General features: G+C 38.9%; 1 protein-coding gene across 3 annotated transcripts in view; it reads left to right on the top strand.

Annotated features, from left to right (window-relative positions):
- The window catches only part of LOC143216500 (uncharacterized), an 84,502-nt gene that overhangs the window by 7,774 nt on the left and 48,853 nt on the right, over positions 1-27,875 (top strand). Inside the window, exon 1 of one of the 3 annotated variants that reach the window (XM_076439610.1) lies at positions 52-27,666. The exons of the other annotated variants lie outside the window; for them this stretch is intronic. The gene's annotated coding sequence lies outside the window, so the exon portion shown is untranslated. Of the gene's footprint in view, positions 1-51; positions 27,667-27,875 lie in introns of those variants that run through there. 3 annotated transcript variants of the gene reach the window in all.

The raw sequence follows: 27,875 nt of genomic DNA, 5'->3' as shown, positions 1-27,875 counted from the left end.
ACGCGAGTTGGCACAGTCGGCCAATAGACAGTTGGCGCGCCATGACTACTGTGCCAACTCGCGTCTAAAGGTCGCGCTCTGATTGGTCCGTGTTTTTCGTTAATAACTCCTAAACAAAGCCGCGTATAACATTTTTGTAGTAAAGGATTGTTGATGTAGTAAGGAATAGTATTTATACTGTATATATATACATATATGTATATTTGGGGTTCTTCCTTTATTCAATTTCTTATTCTTCAGTTAAGAACAAATATAAATTACAACAAAGTTTGAGAGCTATATTTAAATTATTTAATATAATTGGCAAAGAAAATTGTTTCAAATAAGTTGCAGTCAAAAGGAACTGTCTTTGCGACACACACCCACAATTCCGTGGAGATAATCTAGAATCTAGAAAAAGGGTAGATACCGTAGGGACACATTTGCTGAAGTAAATTATCAACGTGAGTCCACAAAGCAGTCCTCGAGAAGATAAGTCGAGATACCCTAAGTGTTTATTTAATTTCAGTGTTTTATTTTAATTTATTAGGTTGACTCATAAATGATGTCGCTTCATGTTTTATCTTCGCGTAAGTAATCGAAAAAATGCAGTAATAATACTGCGTATCTTTACATATATTTGTCTATTTGAAATTACTTTTATGTAGCAACATTATTATTTTGTAGTGATTTAATATATTCATAACCTTGCTAAAATATTCTGAAAAAGACGTTTAAAAGGGGTATGTACCTTATATATGTATTCTATGGCTATTATTTATAACAATTTTATTACGTGCAAAGTATGAAGTTAAGAATAAAACGTAACAAAGGTTGTGACCTGGAATAATTATCCGCATAAAATTAATTTGGCTTTCTTTGCGCAAAACACGTAGTCATTTCCTTAATATAGGCAATTAATTAATTAAAACTGCATGAATATGTGCATACATTTAGCTTACATCTTTTTTTCTGCATATCTCTTATAATGAACATTAATTATTTTTTACAATTATTACAAGCTTTACTTGGTGAAAATTGTGTAATTTGGTTGCAACGTAAGTACTTGATTTCATTCCTATTCTTTAGTTCAACGTATCATAGTGCAAAGAGATATTGGCTGGGTGTTCATTACTGTTCATTGCCATGCGTTGCATAATCGGAACAGGTTGAAACAGATACCTGCAGAAAGTTGATCTAATATTTGAATGGTAAAGGTGCTGCTAACTGTTACCGATAATACATGAATGACTTATATTGGCAATTATTAGGTTTATCGATAATACCTTTGAAATATTGATTATGCAAACAGAAGTAAATGGAATGCGAGCGTAACAGGTGATTTACTTTTATCGTCACGGTAACTATCTGGTTTTCTTTAAACGGGTACGAGAATCGAATTAGTAATTCTAATCACAGGTGTCGAAGCAATAAATTACAGTAATGTGCATGATTGTAAAATATGAGAAAGTGACTGATTATTAAAAATTAAAAATGGAATTGCAAGATTCATGGAATAAACTATGTTAATAGAACGAAATGAATTTACAATTACTGTTAACGTGTAAACAGTATAAAATTGAATTCAGAAAACACTGTATAATCATGAAAACTAGAAATATCGGTATACAATATCTTTAATGTCCTATATGGAATCTTCCGCGAAGAACCACTTTACATTCAAGTTTGTGTCATCCTTTGAAAGTACATGCAACGATACAGCTACTTCAGCGAATCGAATTTCTCCGGTATCGGTTAGGCATCTACGGTACGCAATAAATATCATACGATCAATGCAGTCGTAATGTTTTTCACGGTACAGCGATAACAAAGTATCCATTCAAGTAGTATCTCCGTCTGGATCCGGACCCCCAGCGCCAACAGTGAACGCAAGTATAATTAATTCATCAGTTAACAGAGGTTCGTTAGCAATTAGCAGTGTTGCGCGGCTAGGGACTGTTTCTTCCCCCGCGCCGCGGGGAGAGAAAGCGACACACCATCGTGGAACGCTGTGGAACATATGCATTTTTTTTTGGTCTTGACATAGACTTCCAAAAAAGTCAGTGATTATCTGCAGTAGTATCTTAATTACCACGTTTTTTTTCGGTTCTGAGTTGTGACCTACATCGGATCAGGACACTATTTTTCTGTGACTTCGTCGCCCGCGCAGCAAAAATTGACACTGAACGTGTTAATCAGTATTCGATGAAGCTAGTCTCGAAATTTCGAGAATACCGATCCGACTAAAACAATTTTCAATCCAATCCGTGTAACGACTAGAAATTTGCGGGTTCTCGAACACACCTCTAGTATCTATCCGGTCTTCTTACAATACATACATATAGTCCGATGGGTCTTTTACCCGCCCGTGTCCACGCTCGCGAGGAGGCGCAGAAACCTGCTTAACATGCTCTCGCGTCTCTAAATATATTTAGTCGCGTTATAACTTGTCGAAGAGCAATACCACGCATTTAATCCGGGAATGAGACAGTCGGTGAACTTGCATCGCATCTTCGTATAAGGCGATCATAAAATCTAAAGGTATCTCTGTCGCTTCGATAAAATTAGATATTCCCCGTATATCATCGATCATGCGAGTTATCGGCGCGGAGATGTTTGCAAGAGAACGAGTAAACAAAAATTTGTTCAAATTGCAATTGGTAAGAATTGTACAAAATTAAAAAAATGATGTTTCGTCAACTTGTTTATCCGAACCTGTAACGATAATTTAAACAATTAAATTGCAATAAAAAATAGATAACATGTAAGTAATTTGATAAAATTCTGAAAACTATGAAAACGAAAAAAAAAAATGAAATACGAATGGCATGCGAGGAGGACTGTAATACTTCAGGTAATATTATTATGTTATTAATTCGGCAATAATTCTTTCAATTCCTGCATATGATCGTTATATTATCATTATTTATACCTGTATCTTCGTAATGGCCAATTCCGCTCAGGTATCGAACAAGAACCTCTAAATAATAAACGTCCGGGTATATCCATTCTCGTTCTCTGTCGCTACCTGGTCACGATTTATGTTGAAGTTTAAAAGAAGATTCTCAACTTTAATATCACACTTCGACTTCGCCAATATCTTCGCGACCAAAAAGCTACCTGAAAAAAACCTCCTATATCATCTCAGCAAGATTAATTATACGCATTAACACGAGCGTGAAATCTGGAATCTCATTTATCGACGACGTACGAAAATCTATTTTGAAACGTGATTTGTGTTTCCGCCCCCTTTTTGCACACGTTTATGCTGAACCATAAAAGCTTCGTTTATTTAACCCTCACATACGCCCCTTAGAAATAGTTGCATAGAGAAGGTCCTAGCTTTTACACTTTAATTCAACTAATTATGCTTTAATTTTGAGCTTGACATCATTAAAATTTTCAAGAGCTCTGATCGTTTCTATAATCATTTCTAAATGTGAATAGGTTTACTTGAAAAGAGTTTGAAAGAAATTATATTAATGAAAAGTGAGAAAAAACGATATTTATTTAAAAGAGAATATAACAAGCGTAGTTAATAATTAATATAATAATATAAGTCTGTACTGTATATAAGTATACAATAAGTCTGTTGTATGACGTGTAAATACATAACTGCGACGTGTGATGGAAATACCAATGAATTAATCACAAAGAGAGTCATTGACGTCGATAACTGATCGCGTCGTTTACCGCACTTTCGTTTCTCGAACTTATGACCCTTTGTTCTTTGAAAGCTTTTGACGCCGCGTGGCACAGTTGTGTTCCGGGGTTCACTTATCTGCGTTCTGTTTCCAGTGTGCCGTGTGAATCGTTCATGTTGAAAAGCAACCCCTCGAGAAATCACTTTCTACAGCGAGAACAGTTCACTGAAAAGCAAGAATTTTTTTATACATAAATGTGTCGCGAGTATTGTGGCACATAAATAAGGAACTCTATTACTTTTTCCATTGTTATATTAAAGCTTTAAGGGGGTAGACAATTTTCTGGGACTACAAGGAGGGTGTGGGTTTGCAAAGATGGGGTTTTTCGCATGGGGTAGGCCGCAATCGCACTCAAAAGTCCTATTTTTTTTTACGTTTACGAAGAGTAATTTGCATATTCGGCAGCATGTAACTGTCACAGCTTTTATGAAAATAGCTACACGAGCAGCTTTATGCTGCCGAATACTGCAAATTACGCTTCGTTAATAATTGTACAAAACGTACATAAATTGATCTTGTGTTTACTCATTCTCTAGCAAACTAGTCGGTTTAACATCTTTAAAAAAATTCAAGTGTTTTGGACCAATTTTTAGAAAGTTATGCGACTTTTAAGAGTTTCCACTTAATATTATCCCCGACTGTATTGTAATTTAGTTTTCATGGATTCTATCAGCTTGATAGAAGATATCTGGAGGTTCTTTGAAATATTACTATAAACTACATTAAACGAGATGTAATTAACCACGTGGGAGCAGGAACGTGATTCATTTAGGCTATAAACTAATAATCTATCGCGCTGCTAATGAAAACGACGGAACCACAAAACGACGTGAGATGGGAGGACGCGGACGGGGACGTAACTCGGCGTACTACTGTGTGTACATATGTGCTTTTCTATGCAGCGAGATTTACGCGTGTCTGCTATCGTGTCGATGAACCGTTACAATAATTATGCAATATGTAAATCTTGTCGGCGAGCATCGCGAGCCACGCATCTATGAAACCATGAATTACGGAATCATTAAAAGAACGAACGAAGGATAGGAAAGGAGTCGTCTTTGGTTGGCGATGGCGGTGGTTACACGTTTGGCAACGTAAGCTAATGAATTTCGTCTGCGCCATTACATCCCGTGCTAGTTGCAATTACAGCGCAATTAAACTACGACCCTCTCGTTAACAATGCAGCCATTGTGTTAATAATTACGCCGTGGAATGCGTTTCGTGATCGGTTCTACGTAACAGAAATACTTCGACGATCGAATACTAATCGCGACGTTCCATCGAGCACGCGGCGGAATTGGCCGCTTGGCTAATTTGCTGGGGCACACCTGTAACTGGATCCACGTAAGGACGTGGATAGGCAATTCGCTGCAAAGAACGGGATCGAGAATTCTCTGTATACGATCTTTCCGTTTCTCTTGTTCCTCTTTCACGTAATTTTTGCATGGCGTGATGCCCAACCAATCGTATTTACAGTCCTCGACAAAATAATAAGACACCTAGCATATTTTTAAATTTCTTTTATTTAAAGGTAGAAAATGTACACTCCGTTTGTATATTACATACTGTTTCCAAAGTAAACATGTAAAATCTTAGGATTGTATCGCGCGTACCACAGCAAAATTAGAGAAAGATATGTGAACACGGACTGACCGATTGCTTCGACAAAACTATAAGACACTAACAGAAAAATGTTTGATTAAGCAAATAAAACTACAAAATTACTACTTCGTGATACCTCCTTTGAATTGAATTACGTCTAGTAATCGTTATCGGATAGTTTTGTATAACTTTTTGATTCGTTCTTGTTCTAAATGTGTCCAATTGTGATTTATACTTTCTTTTAGTTCATTTACGTTATTATATTGTCTCTCATTCGCGTAGAATCATCTTGACAAATGTCACCACACATTTTCTATAATATTTAAATCGGGAGAACGAGCGGGCCATTCTAATATTTTGAATAATGGTACAGCAATTTTGAGTGCAGCCTCTTTGTCAGAGTCGCCGTTCGAGTGCTAAGGGTTAGATTTTCTCCTGCTGTATGATTTCCACCCGAAATTCTATGAAGAACACTGTTCAAGATATTGAGGTATACACCTTGAGCTTGTCCCCTCGAGGATCACATTCTTGAAGTTTACTTGACGTCGCGGTGTCACGTGACAAGTGAATTAAAATGTCAAAAGTATACGTATAATATGTCTGTTGAAGTGACCGGTGCGCGATGACCAACAGGGAAATAGACAACGATTGGCGATTTCCGGGTGACAGATCGGAATCGAGGCCACGAAGAGAGTGCCTCTCTCGTTAGTCGAGGAGAAATTTCGAAGTAGTGATTGTCGAGCAGAGGGCAGACGACGAAGCGAAGCGAGAAAAAGAGATTAAATGAGAAACAGAAACGTAACGTAGTCGAGTTCCTATCGTAAATCACCGACGAAAATACAATAATGCAAGAGAAGAGGCACTCTCTCGCGCCATAAACCAAATCGCATCACTTGACCCGGCTTGACCTCTTCGGGGGGCTTTTGTGCGACACATTTTCTTCGTTTTACACGTGCTTTTTTTTCGTTCGTTTCTTTTTTTCACTCGGCGTTCTCGAGGAGGAGGCACCGGTTCGGTTCTTTAAACGGGCCTCCTCTTCGGGAATTCCTCAAGGTTCCTGATCCACAAGACAACGGGTTAGACGCGAGGAGGAGATCCTGTCACCTCGCCATAGGGTGGCCTTGCCGTGGCCGCACAAAATAATCATATAACGTGCCTGACCGCATAGCTGCATACCATAATGCTCCGTCCCAAGATTGGCGACGTTCTTTCCTTCCCCGAACCATTGTCCCGATCGACACACTCGAAAATCGACAATCCTTTTTCCCGACGGTCCTTTTTGTCCACATTTATGACGCTTCAGAATGGATACCGTTCAACGGCCTGTGACACCTCTTTTTACCTTTTATCGATGACATTATTAACGTCGTTTTGCCACTCGATAAGACCGAATCCACCGTGTTTGTTTTACTTAAAGAAAGAAGGTGTGCCACAGTTGTCTTATTATCACAATCTTTATAGTATCTGTAGCTTTAGATGTACATACATGTGAATAGCTCGACCAAAGGCGACCCACATGATGCAACACTATTTATTAGACAAATTAACCCCTTGCCCTACAATATCGAGTCAGTATGAAGATGAAGTACTCGCGATCAAGATTCTGAACAAAGTCCAATAAATATGTATGTTATTAATTTTCTTTGAACCAATCAAATTTTATTTTGTTGTAGTCGATATGTATGTACCGAGTGACTCACTTAAGTGTGATCTCCAGAATATCTTTTTTAATTTTGACAAAGTAAACAATTTTTTGTATGTTTGATTTATTGATTTATGTGTATGAACTTAAATGTTCAGTTCCACGCAGGGGGTGTATTTTTAAAATGTTGTTGTTTCTCGTAGTTTTCGAGGTCATCGAGGTGTTTTTTTTTAATGACTACATATATTTTCGTGTTGCATCGGATCGAAGGAATAGGGTGTCCCGAAAATTTCGAGAATATATGACATATGACACTGTTGAAAAGAATTCGCGATGAATAACATTCTTTCAATGTAAAGAAATTTATATAATAATTCAATGTTTATATTATATTAAATGTATAATATATATATTTATAAATATATAAAGAACAAATTATATATTTCGAGAATTCCTATTATTTCGAGAATCCCTACTTTTTCGGGAAACTCGAAATTTTTGGATACTCATCCCGATCCGAAAAAATTTTGTGTTCCCGACCCGTCCCGATATTTCGGGTTTGATTATCAAGTTAGGGCCGTTAGGGTACAAAAGTTTCGTTAAGATTTTTGTTCACTAGATCACCATGTATTTTTCAGCAACAGTTTATACAGAAAACTCAAAGCTTCTATGTATTTAGAATTGACAGGTGAATATTTTTCGCTATCGCCAAGGGATACAAAATGGTTCCGTCATAGTTTTCGATTTCTGCATAGCTGCATAATATCATATAAACCGTCTTCTCGCATTTCCATCCTGTGACACAGTATCTGTCTGTTTGTGGAATGGTCGTTGTCAGCAAACTGTAGAGTGAAAAAAGTTATAAATTATGATGAAGATGAATATTTTTCGTGGAACGTCTTTTCTTTTACCTGTCTACCTCAACGACACGATACGAAAATTATTTATCGAATTCCGTTTGCATATTTATCGCTAGTATTTCCGAATAATTATAGTAGTAAACAACACAATTTTTTAAATAATTTTATGAATTTTATACGAATGTCGCGTCCCTATCCAGAACAGATTAGTAAAAGTACAATGTAGAAAATATTTTTGCAAACTTTTTAAAGATGATTCTTTACCAATGTTCATTCTGTAACAGAAAAATGGTTACTATTTACATATACAATATAAAAAAATAATTTATTACGTGTACGTATACGTAATCCACGTTTTAACAAGTGTAATTGTAACTGTACGACAAGTATAAGTGAAAATATACACTTTTTTTAATCCTCAACAATTCCAAAAATCTAGTTGCGTCAAAAGCAGCGAATTTGAGAATTCCTGTTAGCAATTTATCAACAATTTTGAAAAATTAAAAAGAAATCATGCAGAAGAACTTCTTACATACCAGGTTCTTAAAAACTTTGCATTATAAATATTTGGGCCGCAAAACATCGCACACAAATACGTTTGATGCAGAGTCGACAGATGAGAGTAGAGAGCACGAATTAGGGGGAAAAGTTATCCTCTCTTTGCCGATACCGGACACGTGCACGGCAGAGACGAAATGCGTCACGTGACGGCCGCGGCGGTTGCGTGGGGAATAGCGTCGTAGAAGGGGAAGCTACAGTAGGGGCACAAGTCTCAAGTCTCAATCTGGAGACTCTGGTGTTGGATAGCTCAACAAGAAAGATAAAGATCACTAAGCTAGAATACGCGTCTTAATCTTCCTCCGGTATCCTATAGTTTATTTTCAGAAAATGGTGCTTCGAATAAGTAAATGTTGTTAAAGTCGACAAGCACTATCTGAATAAAAAGGAATAATAAATCTTCCCATTTCAAAACGAGAAACTGAGAAAAGTGCTGTGTATGTCCACTCGATAATTTATTTCATTAAAAACTATAAACTTGATATCTCTTGCGTTCTACGTTCTCATCTTGTATACGTGTCCCCGACAAATGAAAGAGTTAATTAAATGGTCCGACCGGTAATTTGTAAGCAAAATCACACCACACGTGTTCTTTTAAAACCAAGTAATTTATGACTAATTCCACGGAAAAACGTGCGCAAACACCTGTTTAGATCTACAGATAGGCACGTCGGAACATCTTGAAACTTTCTGAATTAATAAACAACACGATGAAAAAAAAACCCGAACGAGACAAAGAAACCTGTAGAGCTATACAGTATACGTAACTGTGAGATAGCATCTCGGATGGAACGTTGTTCGGTGGTCGAGATCGTACACAAACGATGCAGCTTGTTACTAATAACAGATTGTAAATCCATTGAGGATATCCTACCGGTTGGTTTTGGTCGCCGCGGCAACGCACCAGCCATGAAATGTAAATGAGCTTGGACACCTCGTTCAAACAGGCAGTTACCACACTCGGTTACGTGTCGTCGTAGAATTTTCTTCTGACAGGCCGACCGGGGACCATTAAAGGCAGACAACGCATATTTCTAGGGACGCGCGCTTTGCGGCGCGTTTTCATGGCACTACTGGGAAATCGCGAGAAGGCAGGGAAGGAAATGAGAACTGCCCTCGCTCGCGGCGAAATGCTTGGCCGCGGGGCAACGAACGACAAACTGTTCTACGCCGAGCGCGTAGATCGATCCGTCGTCGTTTCGATCGATCCTGAATAAGTGGCGCGCGTCCTCCTCAGTCCTCCTCCTCGTCCTTTCTGGTCTTCGTTGCGAGCTGCGTGCTGCGTTGCTTTGCCGAGTTGTCACGAGTGATTCATTCGCCTTCTTTAACGAACGTAAAATCGAGTGCCCGCACGCGCACATGGCCCGAGTGATTGCGTCGAGTAATTAGCACTTGAGAAACCATGTGTTTATGTGTCCGACGGTTATAAGTTTGATGAGGTGATGACGAGGACGCTGTAAACGTGATTTAGAACTCAACCGCAAGAGGTCGGACGTAAATTATAACGGGTTCTACCAAAAATTACTCGGTTTATTCAATTAATTAATTAACTCTTTGCACTCGGTTGTCCCCTCTGACTGAGACACCACTAAAAATTGCTGGACCTTCATTCAAAATATTGTTTACGGTTTATAAAAAGTTTTAGAAATGCTGGAGCATCAAATTCAACAGAACTTGCTACGATTTTTATTTATTTTCGACATGAAAATGTTATTACCAATGAAAATAGGATCTTGTTTGGTACCAATTTCTGAAAATTTGTCTACAAAAATATGGAAAATTGCATAAACATCCGCAGTCTACTAATCAATTACTAAACATTTAGGTATTATATGAGGTGTTATACCGATTTCATATTCATTTTCAAAAATCGTAGGGAATGGAAACAATCTAGATCGGAAGAAATGTTTAATTTTCCAGTTAAAATAACTCGCGAGTGGAAAGGGTTAATTATACATATATATTCATATGTGTATGTACCGTGGAGCATAACTATTGTACCACTAAAATTTTGAAGAGTTTTCAACATTGATGTCAAATGTTATTTATTGGGTATGTTATGAAAATGTTATTTATTTTTTTTAAATATAACGATAAAACTGACTGATTTATAACTAAATCTGACCGATTTTAAAATCTTAAAATGAAGAATTTTAAGAATGTGTAGGATGTGTCCTTTCTTACGTGTTAATTAAAAAATATTTCTTCGCTAATTTATTCAAAATTTCTTCGCTAATTGGGTTCCAGGATTCAATAACAGTTTCTTCCAGTTTCGAAACGTTTGAGGACTGCCGGTTATATTTGCATAAATACGTCATAACAATCCCTCACGTTTCCACAAGATTTTGATTCGGATATTGATATTGATTCGCAATAAAATATTTACTCCTCACTAAATTCAATTGTCACACAAACTAACTGTGTTTTATTAAAATTCTCTAATAATATAGTATCAATTTAGTATTGAATATGAATCATTATTTTCAGCAAGTTATTTAAAATAAAAATGATAAAATATTTCGAGATGCAGTCCAAATATTTTCAACATTCTCCAAATAAAATACTATTTCAAAAACTTGTTACATCAAATAAAATATTTTATTTTTAAAATTAATATTTGAAATACTATTTTACCCAGCTCTGCATCTCTGTTCGAAGAAAAGTGATTAAGATATGTTGATTCAAGTAGGATCGATAATCAATACCTGTGACGGAGAGCAAAAGAGCAAAAAAATCATTATAGGAAAGGGAAACAAGATTTTTACGACAACGTTGATCGTGAGTCGAGATAATTGGACAGGAAATCTTTATCGTTGCGTGTAAATCAGCGCGTGAAAGGTGCGTTTCTCTCTCAACTGTTCGATATTTTACAACTCATTAGTTCAGATCGAAGTTGTACGGTGCACAAGTGCACCTCTAACATTCTAGACTCGCTGAAGATGCGAGTCGGGTAATTCGAAGCGGATACGTCGGCGGATGCATCAGCGGAAACACGCGTCGACTTTCTAACTACGCACCGTAGGAAACGCGTGGTGGTAAATCTTTCGTGAATACCAAAGATTGATAAGAAGTTATTCCGACGGATTGTACTTCCTTTCATCGTTTACAGTCACATCATACTTTCTAATATCTAGACTGCGGATTTTATGCATTTATTACACAAGTTTCCAATTTAAAATACAGTATAGCTGTTAAAAGAATCTAGAAACACATCATTGCGAAGAAACACAAAATATTTTTCGTAAATATACGAAAACCACGTGTTGGTGTAGATGTGAATAATAGTTTGCGACGCTCGTACGCCAAAACTATTGATTTTACCAAAAAAAATTGTAATTGCATAAATTGTAGGAAATTTTCTCTAGTTTAATTTTGTATATAAATGTTTTTATCGTAAAATGAGTCGGAAAGGAGATATTGTCAAAAAAACTGCTATTAGGCGCCATTTTTCCAATATGGCGGAGCGAGCGGCAAAGATACGACGGTGGCAAAGTTGAAATTCGGAAAGAACACATCGAAATCTATAAAATTACACATTTTCAAAACTCCCGGGAAACTTTCCAGGTAAAACTACCAAATGACTGCGCGATATAAACAAGTGAGCTATTATAGTGGTATACCGTTCAGAAGGTTGACATCGACAAAAGCCATTAGAGTGGCAAGACCGTGGCTAAGAGGTTAGAAAACAAGAATAAGAAAGAATTCTTTACAAATTCATTCGCGACTGAGATACGATCAATTGTCTGAATGGTCAAATGAAAGATTCGGAATTTCTTATCATATATCATATGTGTCGGTAGAAAGGACGTTCCGTATAGATGCGCCTGGTCTCTGCGCAAGGGGTTAAACATTCTTCGCGCAGTATTCGAAACTGTGTGCATCGACGTCACTGATTCATAACCGTATCTGAGGTGGACGATGTACGAACACACAATGCCGATTATACAATGCCATGGGACTGGAGGCTGGGGACATCGGCGCGTCGCGACGAGGAAGCGGCTGGAAAGAGGGATGAAACGATACGCGCCATGGATAAACGGAATAGAGATATTTATTAGTGTAGCCAGTGTCGCCTCTATGAAGCCAATTTACATCTCGAGTCACGTGCATAAAGATAACTTGTCGCGGGAGCCGTAGATATACGCGGACGTATAGATCGCAAGGGGTCTCCGTTATACGCGAAACGCCATTAGTACGGTGTGCCCCGCGGAGGGGAGACAGACATTGATTTGTGTTTTGATGCGAGCTACCAGACTGCGAACCTTCGCGTGGAATTAGCGAAACGTATCTATTTATCCTGCTAATTCTCACGGCGTGATACCCGCCGCGAATTATTATTAGGAAAACTCACCGCGAATAAATACCGTTCCGCGTGCTTTCTATAGCGCGAACTACCTACTCGGTTATCCTGATGCAGCTTGTGGACACTTCTTTGCACCCTTGTAGCGTCATAAATCGACTCCGGATCTTTATGCGAAATGAAAAGTTTCTGCATCAAGTGCATCAAGACACAGGAGCTAAATATACAAATATTGTTCACTAATAATTAGACTGCGGATTTTATGCATTTATAACGAAAATGGACACGTGCAGTTTAAAGCAGTGGACTAATTACGAAGATTTAAGGACATCAGTTTATTCATTTCAGCTTAATAAGACAATTAAAAGAAGAATGTTTCGCTCCTGTGTCTAGCAATCAATGCAAACATTTTTTATTTTCCATAAAGATCTTGGAGCACTGCGTCCTATGCATATCCTATTGGGATCTGACATTTTGAGTGGTCTACTGCCGAAAAGTAGAAATACACTAAGCTTGGCATATAAACTTACAGTGTTAAGTAAAAATAATGTTATGGAAGCAGCAATTTCTCCACCGCGTATTAAAACAAAATTTTGATTACCGTGCAGCGAAAGATTGTGTGATAGCAGAGCAAGTAAAAATTTGTCAACATTAGTCAACATTACAAATGCATTCGGTAAAGTGAAGGAGAAGTGGATAGATTAAAAGTATGGAAAATTGCTTTGGATATAAAGAAAATTGCATCTAACACGAAAGTGTGCTCACGATAATTCAAGAAATCTGATTAATCAAATTGACACGCGGAACGGATGAGGATTAATAAAAAAACTATGTGTATGATACAGCAAATTCTGCAATCATAATTCTGTACATAAACGTGACTAATACAAACGTTTTCGCTGTATTAGTAGTTATCATCCACTTATATTCAGGGTTCTCTTCCGCCTCCTCGCACCTCCTCGCCCCACGTGAAAATCTCAGCTCATTAGGTTAGGCGAGCCATACCGCACTACAGTCTAAGAAAGTAATTGATAATAGTGGGGGACATTTCAATGTTTGGTATCAAAAATTACAGATGGAATCTTGACAAAAGTCGGACAGATTTCTTTCCTAGAACTAATAAATGCAGCGGTCACTGATGGTCCCGGTCAGGCCGACGACACTGCCTTCCGTCGAGCGTTTCAGCGGCCGTATCGCTCGAGTAACTTTCATTTCGCAGCGATTCTAACGGAGTTTCTCGTGTCACTCGGACTAGTTGCAGACCGCACGATAGCCGCTGCCATCGCAGAGAGAGAGAGAGAGGGAGATGAAAGAAGAAACGGGGAGTGAGAGAGAGAGAGAGAGAGAGAGAGAGAGAGCGTGTGCGCTGATTTTTTTGCGAGAGTGCACTTGGTACCACGGACGCTCGCGCGTCTACTAGTGGAGGTAAACTAGTTGTTCCCAACGACACTACGGCATTCCACCAGCCGTGGCATTAAAATCCCCCGATATTCACGTTGTCGTCCCGGCCATAATTTTCGCCCCGCTGACAAGAGCATCGATGCGCGATATCGTTTCGATGTGTTACGATCGACACTTATCCACACTTACAGAGTATAGCCCGTTTCAAAGACCGGAAGCACGTTTCACCGCATCGGTGACTTTTTTGGCTCGAGCTCTCTCTCCTTCGCCCCTTATGCTAAACAACATTTGAACATTCTTCATAAATTCATACATTTATACGAAGAATTCTGGTACTGTATAATGTTTTGGTGCGTTAGGAGTTAGGGTGCATCTGTACTGCATGCCATTTTCGATTACATGCTATACATGTACATGCAGAATCAGGTTTTGGTCAAAGGAGGGCAAAATATTTGGCGAAATAAATATTTTACTATAAATACCACATTTAATATTTTCGATTTTATTCGGTGTGAAAAAATAGTATTTTTAATAGGATATACATGTACAATTTAAAAAATAGTATGTATAATTTCAGACGTAAAAAATATTTTTATTTTGACTTATATTCATATTCTAAAAATCTAAATCATAAAATAAAATATTTCATTTATTTATTTATTTTATTTTATCTATTATATTATCAGTTTCTAAAAGGTGTTCCCTTAATTTTTGTCCCCGACTGTACATACACTGTTATCCGTAAGTGTTTAAACACATTTCCTCTCACTAAAAAGCAGGAAACATTCAGATATCCTAATTAAACGTTACCAATAAAAACGTATGCATGGTTTCCGTTTCATATTAGTATCCAATAATTAATATTTACATCATCTGCAAATATTATCTAATATAGTAGAAGCTGCTCGATAATTATTATCCGTTAGGCTAGAAGCACGTCTCGGTAATACGTATTACATACTCACATAGGCGCGCATGTACTCTACTATGTCGCTTAATGTGGTCTCACCACCTCCTACGTACGTGGTTACATCAAGAAGGCAAACATAGTAGATGAGCGGTGAAGCGAGGACACATACATGTATGATTGGCTGCTCTACAATCACTCGTTGCCTCGAAAAGTAGAGAAATTAACGTTCGACATAAACATATTATATTTAATCAGAGCAGAATATTTTTAACTGGATGCGGGGTGAATATTACATTATATTATTACTCGAATTGGAACGCACATTGTTCTCACCAATATTACGCTTCGCGAAAACGGATTTGTCAGCGACAATTAATGTGAAATAATCTTTGAATGCATGTAAGGAATTATGATATTTTTGGAGGTACAAAGTGGAGATACCTAGTGTAGATTAATTGTTATGCAAGGTGTGTCGCAGAATTGTTTCTGCAAGTTGTTCACCTTAAAGTTTAAAGGAAACGGTCGGGGGTGTAAATAAAATTGAATGAACATGTCACATAACTATGTAAATCCAATTAGGGGGCGTGGCGTGGCGGGTTCAAAATTTCATAATTGAAAAACAAGCTCCACCCTAGTTTTTATACACAATGTGACTACATTTATATTATTTATGTTTGCGTTAGAAAAGGGAGTACACAATCTGTAGATGTTTTTATTACGGATTGCGATCGGAGATCAGGGTACAGCGTCTGTGAAACGCAACGCAACGCAACTCTTTCTCTCCAAGAATCGTGGCATTTGATTCGATCGTTAAGCTACCGGATACTCGTAGCTCGGATTCTTTAGTTGCCACTCGTCTTCTTGTATTTACGTCGGTTTCTAAGGATGTGGATGTTGCTTTACGAGTGGTCAGGTCAGTCGGGTAGTAACTTGTTCGAGAGCGCACTTGCAGTTTCACGCCTACCTTCTTATGCTCATTTAAAGGTATCCGATACTTTCTTACACCAGCCTAAGAAGTTACTCGATTTTCCTATTAAAATATAAATCTTCATTAGTAGGTGCCTACAGAGTCACTTTTTCGTTGGTTCTTTATAAATCGTACGACTGCAACCCCGTGTTACAACCAACGAGCATGAAATTCCGAATGAAAAGTTATGAAAACTCGCAACGCCTTAACGATAATTGCCGTGATCAATATTCTGTACGTATTACTAGGAATTTTAATTCATGCCGTAATTTATTCTTTCCAAGCCCGTCACGGTCAGAATGCTCCACCGTTGCCTCATTGTAACACGCTCCGTAAATAGAAAGCAAGCACGTGCAGGACAATTACATGTACAGGTACAACCGGCGAATATATTTCCGGCGAATTCTGTTGATTGCAGGCAATTTTCTAGATCGATTTTAACCATTTCCTCACGGAGCTATTTTAACTCGCAAAATTAAACATTTCTTCCGACCTAGAATAGTTCTATCCTCAAAAGTAAACTACAGACATATATTTTATTTATCCTATTAAGCTGAAACTAATACATCGATGTCCTTAAATATTTTTAACGCGTCCACTGTTTTAAATTGTGCGTGCCCATTTTTGTCATAAATGTATAAAGAATCCACAGTCTAGTTATTAGTTTTTAAATGGTGTTCTCACTTAACTTCGTCCCCGACTGTGCGAATTTCAAAAACTACAGATTGTTATCTTTTTTATTCTGCTAGAAAAGAAATCCGTAACACGATCGTTTCTTCGGCTTCCTAAACCGAAGCATCTCTTTAAATTGCTCGGACGACGGCATGAAGATGTTAAATAAATTGTATCAGCAGTAATCTGTTGAACTGTTTCATTCGAACATAAAACAGGTTTAACCATCGTAAATGTCAGGGACATATTTTGAGACCGATTTACACGTCGGAAGCACGAACATATTTATGCGTGCAGACGTTCTACTTTCGAGTTGTTCGCTTCCGACGTTGAAAATTGCGAGACAAAATAGGCTTAGGCTAATTTCAGTAATTTATGCAACATCTATTTAGTCCTTTCTAGCGTGAAATACTTGACGGAGAAAAATACTTGTTGAATATTTATCATGCCCGTCGTATAGTTTAGACTCGCAGATACAAATCATACTTAAAAAAAAGAGAAGCACGCGAGCGCAAGTTCTTATAAACTCGTTACGCTGCATCAGGGCCAGAAGCAAAATCCAAAGAAACGTTAACGTCGCTGTACATGATACGATTACGGTTTCCTGCAACAGGACATTATCTGCTAATGGAACACTCGTCCTCAACCAAAAAACTCGTGGATCGTTATACAGCATCAGTATCGCCAAATCAAAGACCTAGTATGTATCAATAAAAAATTTCATCTATGATTCTTTTTATCCTTTTATTGAACTTTGAATGAAACATGTATTTACTGTGTCAACTTTGTTCCTCATTCTTGTGCTACGAAACAGCTAAAATAAATTGGACCTCTGATTTCCATCTCAATTCTATAAGGCAGGCATGTCAAACTCTTTTACCACCATCGGCCTCATTATGTATTATAAATTAATTCGAGGGCCGCAATAGAAAAAAGCAGACTCGAAATAAAAAGGAAGCACATTTTTTTTTATTAACATTGCTGTTACACATACAAAATAACATACGTACGAAAGTTGTTCTTTTTTCTTCAAGATTACTTTATTTGAATAAAACTATCTTATTTTTGTTTCCAAGAAACTTGATGATATAATATTTTTTTTCAGTAATCATATTTTGAAAATTTGGTTGAATTTGTTGAATTGTAATATTATTTTTGAAATTGATTGTACACGCTGGTCTGTTCATTTTGACCTTGTTTGAGAAGCAATGCCGCCTGCTTCTAATTGCCATTGGTGAATCGTAGTTGGAGCAATAATAATGAAGTTACATCGGAGTATATTTGAGGTTGATTTTGTTTTGCATCGCAATTTTACTCTGCTCCGCTTCCGTCGCGCAAAGGGGTCGATTTGCTGACGATTCTGATCATGTAACTTGGAAATCGGTTTGTTAATGAAGGAATGGCGAATCGAGGCAATTCGATGAGTCGGGTATTAACGCGCTATTAAGATGCATAGGTCCGCTTTGGGCTTCGCTCGCGGGTCTCGGCAGATAGGCACGAAAGAACGGGATGAGTTCGATGGAGGCTGATCAGGTGGACTGATAGCGCGTAACTGCTTGATAAACCGAGTAGAAATGTCGTCGTAGACACGATCAAATAAACTCGCGAATAAATGCAGGAAGGATGGAAACTTGTCGGAGAACGAAAAGAATTGGTAATGCGACGTTGAAGACGGGATGGGAATAGATAAGAAGGACAATTAGAGAGTGTTAAAGGAACGGGACGACATGTGTCAATTAACGACCAACCTTTTTCTTCGTCTTGTAATCCAACCAACGCAACGCTACGGTGACGGAAATGGAAGCACAAGCAATCCTGCATTACACGACACTCTTCACACATGATTTTGTTTTAAACCGCGCCGCGTCTGCTGAAAATGATATATCACCAATTTACATTTTAATTTATTAGATTAGATAAATTATTCGAACATACAGGGTGTCTCGCTTGAAATTCCCAGGGCGAATATCTTGAAAAATACGAATGATATGAAAAAACGTTTTCGGTAGAAATTGTGTATGTTTTTTATTTAACCTTAACATGATCTTGAAAAGGTCTATAAAGGATCTCTGTGAATTTTTCAATTTTGGAACCCATATTTTTGATTGCGTACTGTTATTGCTGGCATTTAGATATTTTTGGAATCCTTTTAGTGCTCTTCATACTATTTATACAACTTCATAGGCCTTCCAAAGGTCATCGCAAAGTCGAATAAATAACAGTATAATGTGTCACCCGCTCCTGCATTATATTATTAATATTTTTCGAGATATTTGCCCTGGAAATTTCAAATGGAACACAATCTTTGCAGTTGAATCAAATTGTACGAATTATTCGACAATAAATGCCTAATTTTAACTCGTATAACATACTGTTGAAATATATTGAAGATTTTGAGGGACACCTCAATTTGTGACAGTGATTTATTAATAAATTAGCAAAACTCTGCCTGTGAGAACTAGAAAATAAGAACAAAGCGTTTATAAAACGAAATGTAAAAAAGAGCAAACCACGGAAAGGTCATATTACCGATGCGAGTAATTATGGAACGAGATTGATGAGCAAACTGAGGTAACAGAAGAACCGTAAGTCCGGAGAAAGAAGTTGGAAACCGCTCTAAAAGGAACAAGGCCTATATCCCAAATAGTTAAAAATAGAATAGAATATCTAGCGGAGAGATGGATCGGAAAAAGAAGAATGAAATGAGAAGAAGGAAGAGGAGGCAAGAGAGAAAGAAGGGAAACGAACTAATAGAAAGCAAGCAAATAAGATAGAATTCCTGTCTACAGAGCTTCACGGTGGCGACGCAGTCCACTGGAGATCCTGAGAGGCACGGAGCGTGTCCGAAACCTATTAAAGATCATCTACCTGGTCCTAAGACAATACGGTCTTTGACGCAGGTGCAACACTCTACGAGTGGGGGTATGTACCATCCAACCGTGGCTTTGCTCGATCGTGAACGACCTCCGATCGTTGTACATCTCGAGAAATCGGTGTCGTGGACCTTTGATCTCCGTAGCTGAAGTTGTTTCTGACTCAGTCCAATTATGCATGTCGGCCGTAATTATGGGTTTAATTAGACAGCCAGATGCATTCGGTGAGAACGTCGAAACTCGTGTTCCGACCCAAGGGCTCTTGATATTTTCGTTTGAATGATTAATTATCTTTGACCTTGACCCTTGATCTTGCACTTTGATCGCGCCGTACCGCCGATAGCCAGGGAACAAACGATCGTGTCGGTTGTGACAATATTTTCCTGTAAATTATTCGCGAAATGCAATTGCAACTTAAAAGAGTGACCTCAGTATTCACTTTTCTACAAACTTCAATACAAAAAGTTAAAGAATAATCTCTTTTTTGTATAAAAAATGAAGGTCACCTCAATGTTTTAAATATTAACATATATTTTTTACTTCATAATATTCTAACTGGTATCAAGACGAATCCACAACGACCTATAATAATATAACATTAAACCTTGTAATAACGCTACAATAGTTTTGGCCACAAAAACCGAGCTACCAGACTACTGCGGAGCGGTTCAATTAGGAGTTAGAGATGTGATGTTTATCTATGACTGTTCCAACCTGAAAATCGTTATTTCTCGAGTTGTGTCACTGTTCTTGCCAGGTGCGAATATGCACATATATATATTCGACTAATATTGAGCATTGAATAATCTTTTTATTATATCCTCTTAGAATTAACGTCAAGAATTTTTTCCTCTTGATCGCGCTCGTTCCTTAACGTAAATCGAATTTACGAACTCCGGAGTGCATAAATCGAAAGTACTGGGAATTAATAACGACATGGCGAACAATTTCCGTGACTTTTATAGCATTCGCACGACATAACCGGTAATAAAATGAATCTTAAAAATTCCTCGGACGTTTAACTCGTATGAAAAGCCTAATTGTTAGGCCATCAACGCGGGAGAATAGATGACGATTTTACGGCAATGATGGAAGGAGTTATCAATTTTATTTTCCCGTAAAGTGACTCCGTCGATGTAAATTTGCATTCCGTGTGCTGCACTTCCGCAAGAGAACCGTGGTTGGCTCGTATAGTGGCACCCGGGGGTATTTCCGGTCCGTGTACACTGTACAGAGTACGTACGCACATCGAAGGTTTTTCATGCGGGCGGACAGATCGCGCCAGAGGGGATTCGAGTCATCCTTTCTCGACCAAGCGGAAAACTGCGGATACACGTGGAAGAGGTGGTTCTGCATGGACCGTAGGATGCGCGTCATTGCTCCTGGCATATCCCCGATCATCTTTATTTCTCCTCTTTTCTTTTGAAATCGTTAGAGGCGTTAGAGCTGATTCTTTATCCTGATCGGTGGAGCTTATTGAAAATTCCTTTACGAAACTCGTATTTTGTATTTTATTGGGATTGTGCAAAATAATAATCGTATTCTACCGCTGTATGCGTCACAAATCAATTTTATTGTTAATGTTATTTATACATGATGTCCCATCTGAAAGAATCCATTTTATTGAATTATTATTCGAATATTAATATCCCCCAATAATATCATATTCCATTGGGCTTGTGGAAAATAATAATCGAATTCTAAATTTTATTTCTAATATTACTTATACAGGGTGGTGTCCCATCTGAAGGAATCCATTTTATTGGATTATTATTCCAATATTAATATTTCAGATTATCTCTGAAATTATTCATGATATCGAAAAATATTTTAAACAAAGGTTATATGGTTTCGAGGCAGTCACGGTTCAGAAGATTGCAACTTTTATCATTTTTCATCTTTTTGTATGAAACTTTCACCATCGCATTCGTCTCGTTTTTCTAATTAAAAATAACTCGAAACACGATATAATTAAGGATGTTCTGGAGGTATATAAAAAGGCAACAAAATTTTTGAAAATTTGACAAGATATAATTCTTACTAAATTAATGCAATTACCAAAGTTTGGGTTCGAATTCCACTGCACCGTTTAAGAAATATAGCAACGTTAAAGTTTGCACATTTTAACACGTCTTCTTATGGAGCATTCATAAAATTCCACTTCAAACCCTATTTAAACCTTGAAAAAACGCAACTAGAAACTCCAGTTTTTTTTATATATGTATAGTAAAAATTACGTAATTAATTATGTTCAAAATGTATTAGGATTCACTAAACAGTTACAGAGCAAAAAAAATTATAAACTGTTTCCAAGATACTCTTCAATGCGAGCAACACAAAAGTAGACTAAAAGATAATTTTACTCGGTCGGGGTAAGCTTTAAAATCTCGGCCCGCAAGCAGGACAAAATTTTCGTTCATAAATCACTGCGCTCCGTACGAGAAACAATGCTCACGCGTTACGCTCTCTCGAGTTGATTCCCCGAGACATCTTCGATGGCACGTCGCGCGAAACACGCAAGAATTCATGACCGTCGAACCGTCAATGTGTACGTAAAACGTGCACGTACGGTCGATGTACACATGCAGGCCACGGAAGATCAATTTCCCTTGAATAAAACATCCTCTCCCGGCCGGATTGGCGTTATCGATGCTGAAGACTTTAACCTGGTCGACGTATGGCTACGCGCAATCGCACTTGCAACTTCGAAACGGATGCAGGAACGAGAACATGTTTGTTCTCTACGTCCTACGCACGCCGGGTAGTCTACGAGCTCGTGGCCAGAGAATATTTGGCCTGGATGGCCGGCGTTAATAACGTGTGATTGGCACCTCGGTTGCAGGAAGCATATCCAAGAAACCTGATCAACACTTTGGAATATCGTTTCCGACAAGATTCTACGAATCTTGAAGACTCTACGGATATAGTAGGGGAGGCCGGGGCTAAAAGTTCCAATGTTCAAGTAACATATAAAAGATTCTTTTGAATAAAGGTTCATTTTTTGGTGAAAAGCGCGTTTTTGTTATGAACTGCTGCCATTTCGTCAATTTATAACTTTTTTCATTTTTTGAGGTTCATAGACAAACTGTGTTTATAAAGAATAAGAATGTGTTCCCTCTTAAGCAGTAGTGATACAGCATTTTCTGTAAAATCATTTTACTACGAAGATGCGTTAAAAAGATTAACAAATCGTGTAACAAACATCCCCTTATGTCTCGTTATGGCGAAAAATTTCTCTGTAACAAACTACTCCAGTTTTCTCCACTTCTTTGTTAAGTTCTAACTTTTATGGTGAATGTATGAAGATGTGTAGGAGAGACATTAGGCTATGCGCCAAGTTCGAATTTTTCTCTGGATCGGTTGGCCGTTATTTTACGTGCAGCCATGTGCAGACAAATGAGTAGTCGGTCACCGGACCGTTTTATTTTCGCCAGTTATATCACAGGTGTTATCTTACGTTGTCTGCGCACCGAGGAGCGGAGGAGGAAGGTAAAGGTATCGGATGTTGCGCAGCATAAGGGCAACGTTAGGCAAGACCGAATTACACGGGAAACGTTGCTCCTTTTGCCGAAGGCTGTCCTCGTACTGCTTTTTTTCGGCTTGTTCCTTCGAGCACGCTGTTTAGATGATTCCGGGTTGCGTACGAACGCCGTATGTTCGTGGATGGGGTAATTTTCGGGAGGATTAAGTTGCCTTTTTGCTCCGCGATGGCTCCGGATCGCGAGAAAATCGTGCGAAAACTAATTAGTAGATTTATGGAAATTTTCAACGATGGAAATTCATTTATTAAAATACGCAGTCTGGTTGTTAAGATTTCATAAGAGTTAACGAGCACTCTCGAGGGCACTCATTCGTGCCACAATTCATTAAGGCTAAACTAATAGCACCGTTAAATTGACTTAATCATAGATTTGGTGTAAACAATACACTCTAGATTATACCTCGTCTTGTATGCTGTAATTTATGTTCTGTGCATATCACATGAATAATAAACCGCATAATAAATATCTTTATCCCTTGTACTATAACATCGAGTAAAATTCATGATGAAACAAAAATTCTATTTTGCTGTTGCCGATATAAATGTTGTTTCCTTGGAAACGGTGATGCTCAAGATCGTTTGAAACAACTGTCTTTCTGCTTCGTTGAAAAGTTATCAACGAAAAACACGGACCGATAAAAGCGCTCGGCCTGTGCTCTGATTGGTCCGTGTTTTTCGGCAAAGGAAGAAGTGTTACTTCAAATGATACTTAGGAGTATAGACTTACAATAAGTATAAACTGTTTCTTCTTCTAAAAGTTTATGAACGTCAAGAATGTTCTAATCACTGTGATCGTAAAATAACTTGTAACGTAAGGAGTCACCCCTTTGCACTCGGAGCTATTTTAACTCGAAAATTAAACATTTCTTCCGACCCAGAATAATTCCATTTGACATCAGTTTTTCATTTTATACGATTCCATCAAAGAAAAAAAACAGAGTTGACGTTCATATAATGCATCCGATACCGTTGAATTTTTGTCTGACAATGAAACATTTGTTAGCATCAACAGTTTCCGAGATTTAATTGGGACTTCCTGATCTACAATACTGTTCCTTACTTCCACGATCTTGTACGAATGGTGTAATGACTTGATACATAAATTATATATAATCTTTAAGAGATGCACAGTTATTTTTAATGCTAAAGGAATAATATTATTTCGGTACAGGTAAGTTCGCGCGTAGATGTCCAGAGCGTATATGTGGCGTTAATTTTCAATTCAGAGGCAGACTCACAAAAGTATGTATATATGTATATATAACATATTTTTGCGTAATAATCGTAATGAATCTCGGCTTTAGAACAAGTCATTGTCACCTCTTGTTCAACTAATATAAACACAACGTTAACCTTTATTCTCGCGTCGGGTGTACATCGCATCGAGCGATACGAAGCGTGTTTCAAGTTCCTTGAAAAGCCTATGCATTATACATCCACAACATCGCATTACGAACAGGTTAATATATTACATTACCCTATCCATTGTCGCGCAGTGCCGGCAACACAACGTGAATGATTAAATTATATGTATATACATACACAAATTCGAAGTGTCGGCGCGGTGTCGCGTGATTGGTCAACAAGGTGTTAATTAGGAGTATTACCGTTTATTTTCGTTCATAAACCGTGTTCGACCAACGAAAACATTTATTAGCGATAATCAATGCACGCGGCGGTGCTGCGAATCGCTTTAACGCGCGGCTATTTCGAATCGTGAGGTCCCGTTAAACACAATGCTACGCTGATAAACCAAGTGTACTGCGAGTACGTGTACGTAATACGTACCGGATAGTATTCGAGTACTTGTACTTTGGTATCGTAGGCACGAGGGGTGCGTTACTTTATAATACATGGAGATACCAACAGGAACAGTTACGTGTAGGGATACTAGGCATACAGTGCTGCACAAAAGTACATACATATAGGACACATGCATTTGTAGATCTTACATATTTGCAACGAAAGCATTGCACATTTTATACATACGGTTACTCGAATTAATATTCAGACGCTCTAAAAACGACAATAACTTTTTAAATACTGTACTATGTAATAATCTAAAAATAAATGTAGTAATCGGTACAGTTACCCGATCAAGTGTTTTATACTTTTGTCCACCACTGTAGGGCAGCTTGAAAGCGTTGTTACTGCTCTTACGATGACCGTGATTCTCGTTATTCTCTCGGTATTCCTCTGAGGCTGTGAGCCGTGTGCCCCGAGTCGTGAGTCGAAAGAGTAGCGCGTAACGTACAGCGCCGTAAGCTGGTGGTGTGCTGTAATTTTCGGAACGATTAAAGCCTTCTTCCCTCTCTCGTTCGGGGTCCTTAACGGCGCGCGTATATTCTAAATAAGGCGCTGAAAAATCACGAACGTACGATAGCATTAACGATCGCGCCGCGCGAGTGCACCGATAAATTGTCAAGCTCGATTCGAAAAATTCTGCAACCCTTATCGACTCCCGATAGGAGACGAGGAGGCTACCGTAGCGAATCGATAAGAGTCGAGGAAGCTGCGAGTAGCTGCTCGAGCGGTTACAATTTCGAAGCCGCTAACGTTGCGGATGAAGGAGCTATTTATGTCTAAACTGTCGCATAAGTTCTCTTTTATGCTTTGTAGAAGCAGTCTGTCTGTTGCTTGAACATGATACGATCCAAATAGAACTATCGATACTGACTTAAATCTGTTCAAAGTCGCCTGATGAGGGGAATTTACTCTAATCGGGGGGAAAGTTGCCATCTCTCATTGATTAATATTTCCTTTCTAAAGTCTTAATCTGGAGACTCTGTATCTGTCGTCCGGTGTTGGAAAGAACGCAGCAAAAGCCGTCTGATTAGAAGAACTGTTTCTGTTTGCAACTTTGAGAGTGGAAAGAGTGTTGTCCTATACTTTCGCGACCAGGCGAGTCCATGGGTAACGTCAATATTCGAACTGCGCTATAAATTAATTTAGATGTGAGATACCTTACAACGTCTTTACCGCTAGCTATCTACGCGGGTATCCTATCAAGCGTATCTTTCGGAGTCAGGTGTGACTTCCTGTTGAATAATTTTCACATCTTTATTTATTCTATTACGTTCGAACGAGAAACACATTGAATCGTTAATTGTACGCAGAGAAATGAGGCAGGGAGCATTACATACTTCTTTGCTCTAATTACAGATATTAGAGAAAGTGAAGCGATAACGATGGAAATTCTATTCTCTGGCTAAGCCTGAGAACTTTGAAAAAGATTCGTATCGTCGTATCAATTACTTGCTATTACTAACTGCTGGTACTAATGAACTGTAATCCCCTAGTAGCATTCCTATTGTATACATATATATATCCGTGCAAGAAATAATTACCTATCATTCTGCTTAGAAACGAGTCGATCCGCGCAACAACTCGCTTCATCCAGACACCACACGGCGAATATAAACATCAAGAATGCCGACAAGTACGAGCGCAAGCTCGAACAAAGCATGAGAATGTCGCGACCTTCCTTAAGTCCAATTGCAAACTGCGAATTACCGGCGTGTTTTAGCGTTACACGCCGCGCCGCGTAGAGTAATATGTTACTTCGCGCGCGCGCGCGGGGGGGATTGATATAAACTCCGGCCGAGGATCATAGAAGCATAGGGCAGACAGTCCTCCTCACCTTGAACGCCGGGGAACAGTATCATCATGGTGAACGCGGCTCAGTCACATCGCATTATTTCGCTTCGAGCACTATATTAAGGCTACGAAATTCCACCGGCAGGCCAGCAAAGTGTGCGCCTACCATATCCACATCCACGGCCACGAGGCCAACGCGAACGCGAACGCCTCGGAGCGCTTAGGAAATCCAGACGTCGTCCTATCGTCTGGAGAAGCAGCCGCGAAATGTTTACGATGGAAAGTGGAGGCGTACACCATGTCGTTATCGTCGTCTGCCAAGAGAACCTTTCTCTCTTCCCCTCTCTCTCTTTCGCTCTCTTTGAACCGTGGTTGTTTTCATGTTTGATCCTCGTCGCTCGCTCGGTCGCTTATCCCTCTCTTTGCCTTCCTCTCGGTGTCTCTCGTTCCGCGGATTTCCTCCGGAGTCCGGAGTTCAGGCTTTGATCTCTTCTGGTTGTTGTTCTTTTTCTCACCTTGAACTCTCGCTTCCTCTACCTTTCTTCATCTGACGTACAGGCGAACGCCGTGCGCGCACACTCTACTCTATTTGGTCGATGTTTCCCCGGTCGCATTTGGATTCGCGTGGCGCGCGTTATTCGCCGAGAGAAATGATCGTATAAGGCCGAGGGGGACTGGCCTTAGATGGTTTGAATGACCGGTGGCAGGCTACACGGGCCCAGTTCCAGGTCCCTCTCCACACCGGTCTCCTTCGGTCTCCTCGGTCAGCTCCTGGGTAGACAAAAACTAGGATGGGCCTAGATGGCTGTTCTTCTCCGGTCTGGAGTCTGGGGAGGATGGACGGGGGAAAAATGCTGCGGCCAGGGAGCAGGAATAGAGGTACGCGCTAGACGCTCTGCTACCTTTGTACGCGCGTGTAAGTGCGTGCGAGGAACGGAAGAGGAGAGAGCACGCGTTGAATTGATCGCGCGAAACGGAGCAACAGAGAAAGCTGCACGGAGATGGAAAGATGGAGGAGAGAACGGCCAACGGAGAGACAGAGCCAACGAATAGTGCCGGGGTAGGTATATTCAGCCTAGCCGGTCGGACAGTGCACTGAACTTGGCAAGAAATCCAAGGTTGCATGGCTTAATGATCTAGTTTCTTCGGCAGCGATATGATTCACCATTATGCATCCACTCATTCGGGCTCCTTTCCGCGACGAGCAGCCCCTCTGTCGAGTTTCAGCTGTTCCTGGACACTGCCTCTCCAGATTTCGATCCTCCGATC

The sequence above is a fragment of the Lasioglossum baleicum genome, chromosome 15 (genome assembly GCF_051020765.1).
Source record: "Lasioglossum baleicum chromosome 15, iyLasBale1, whole genome shotgun sequence".
Taxonomy (NCBI): Eukaryota; Metazoa; Arthropoda; class Insecta; order Hymenoptera; family Halictidae; genus Lasioglossum; species Lasioglossum baleicum.
Note: the sequence above shows the minus strand (reverse complement) of the source record. Positions and strands in the feature narration are given on the sequence as shown.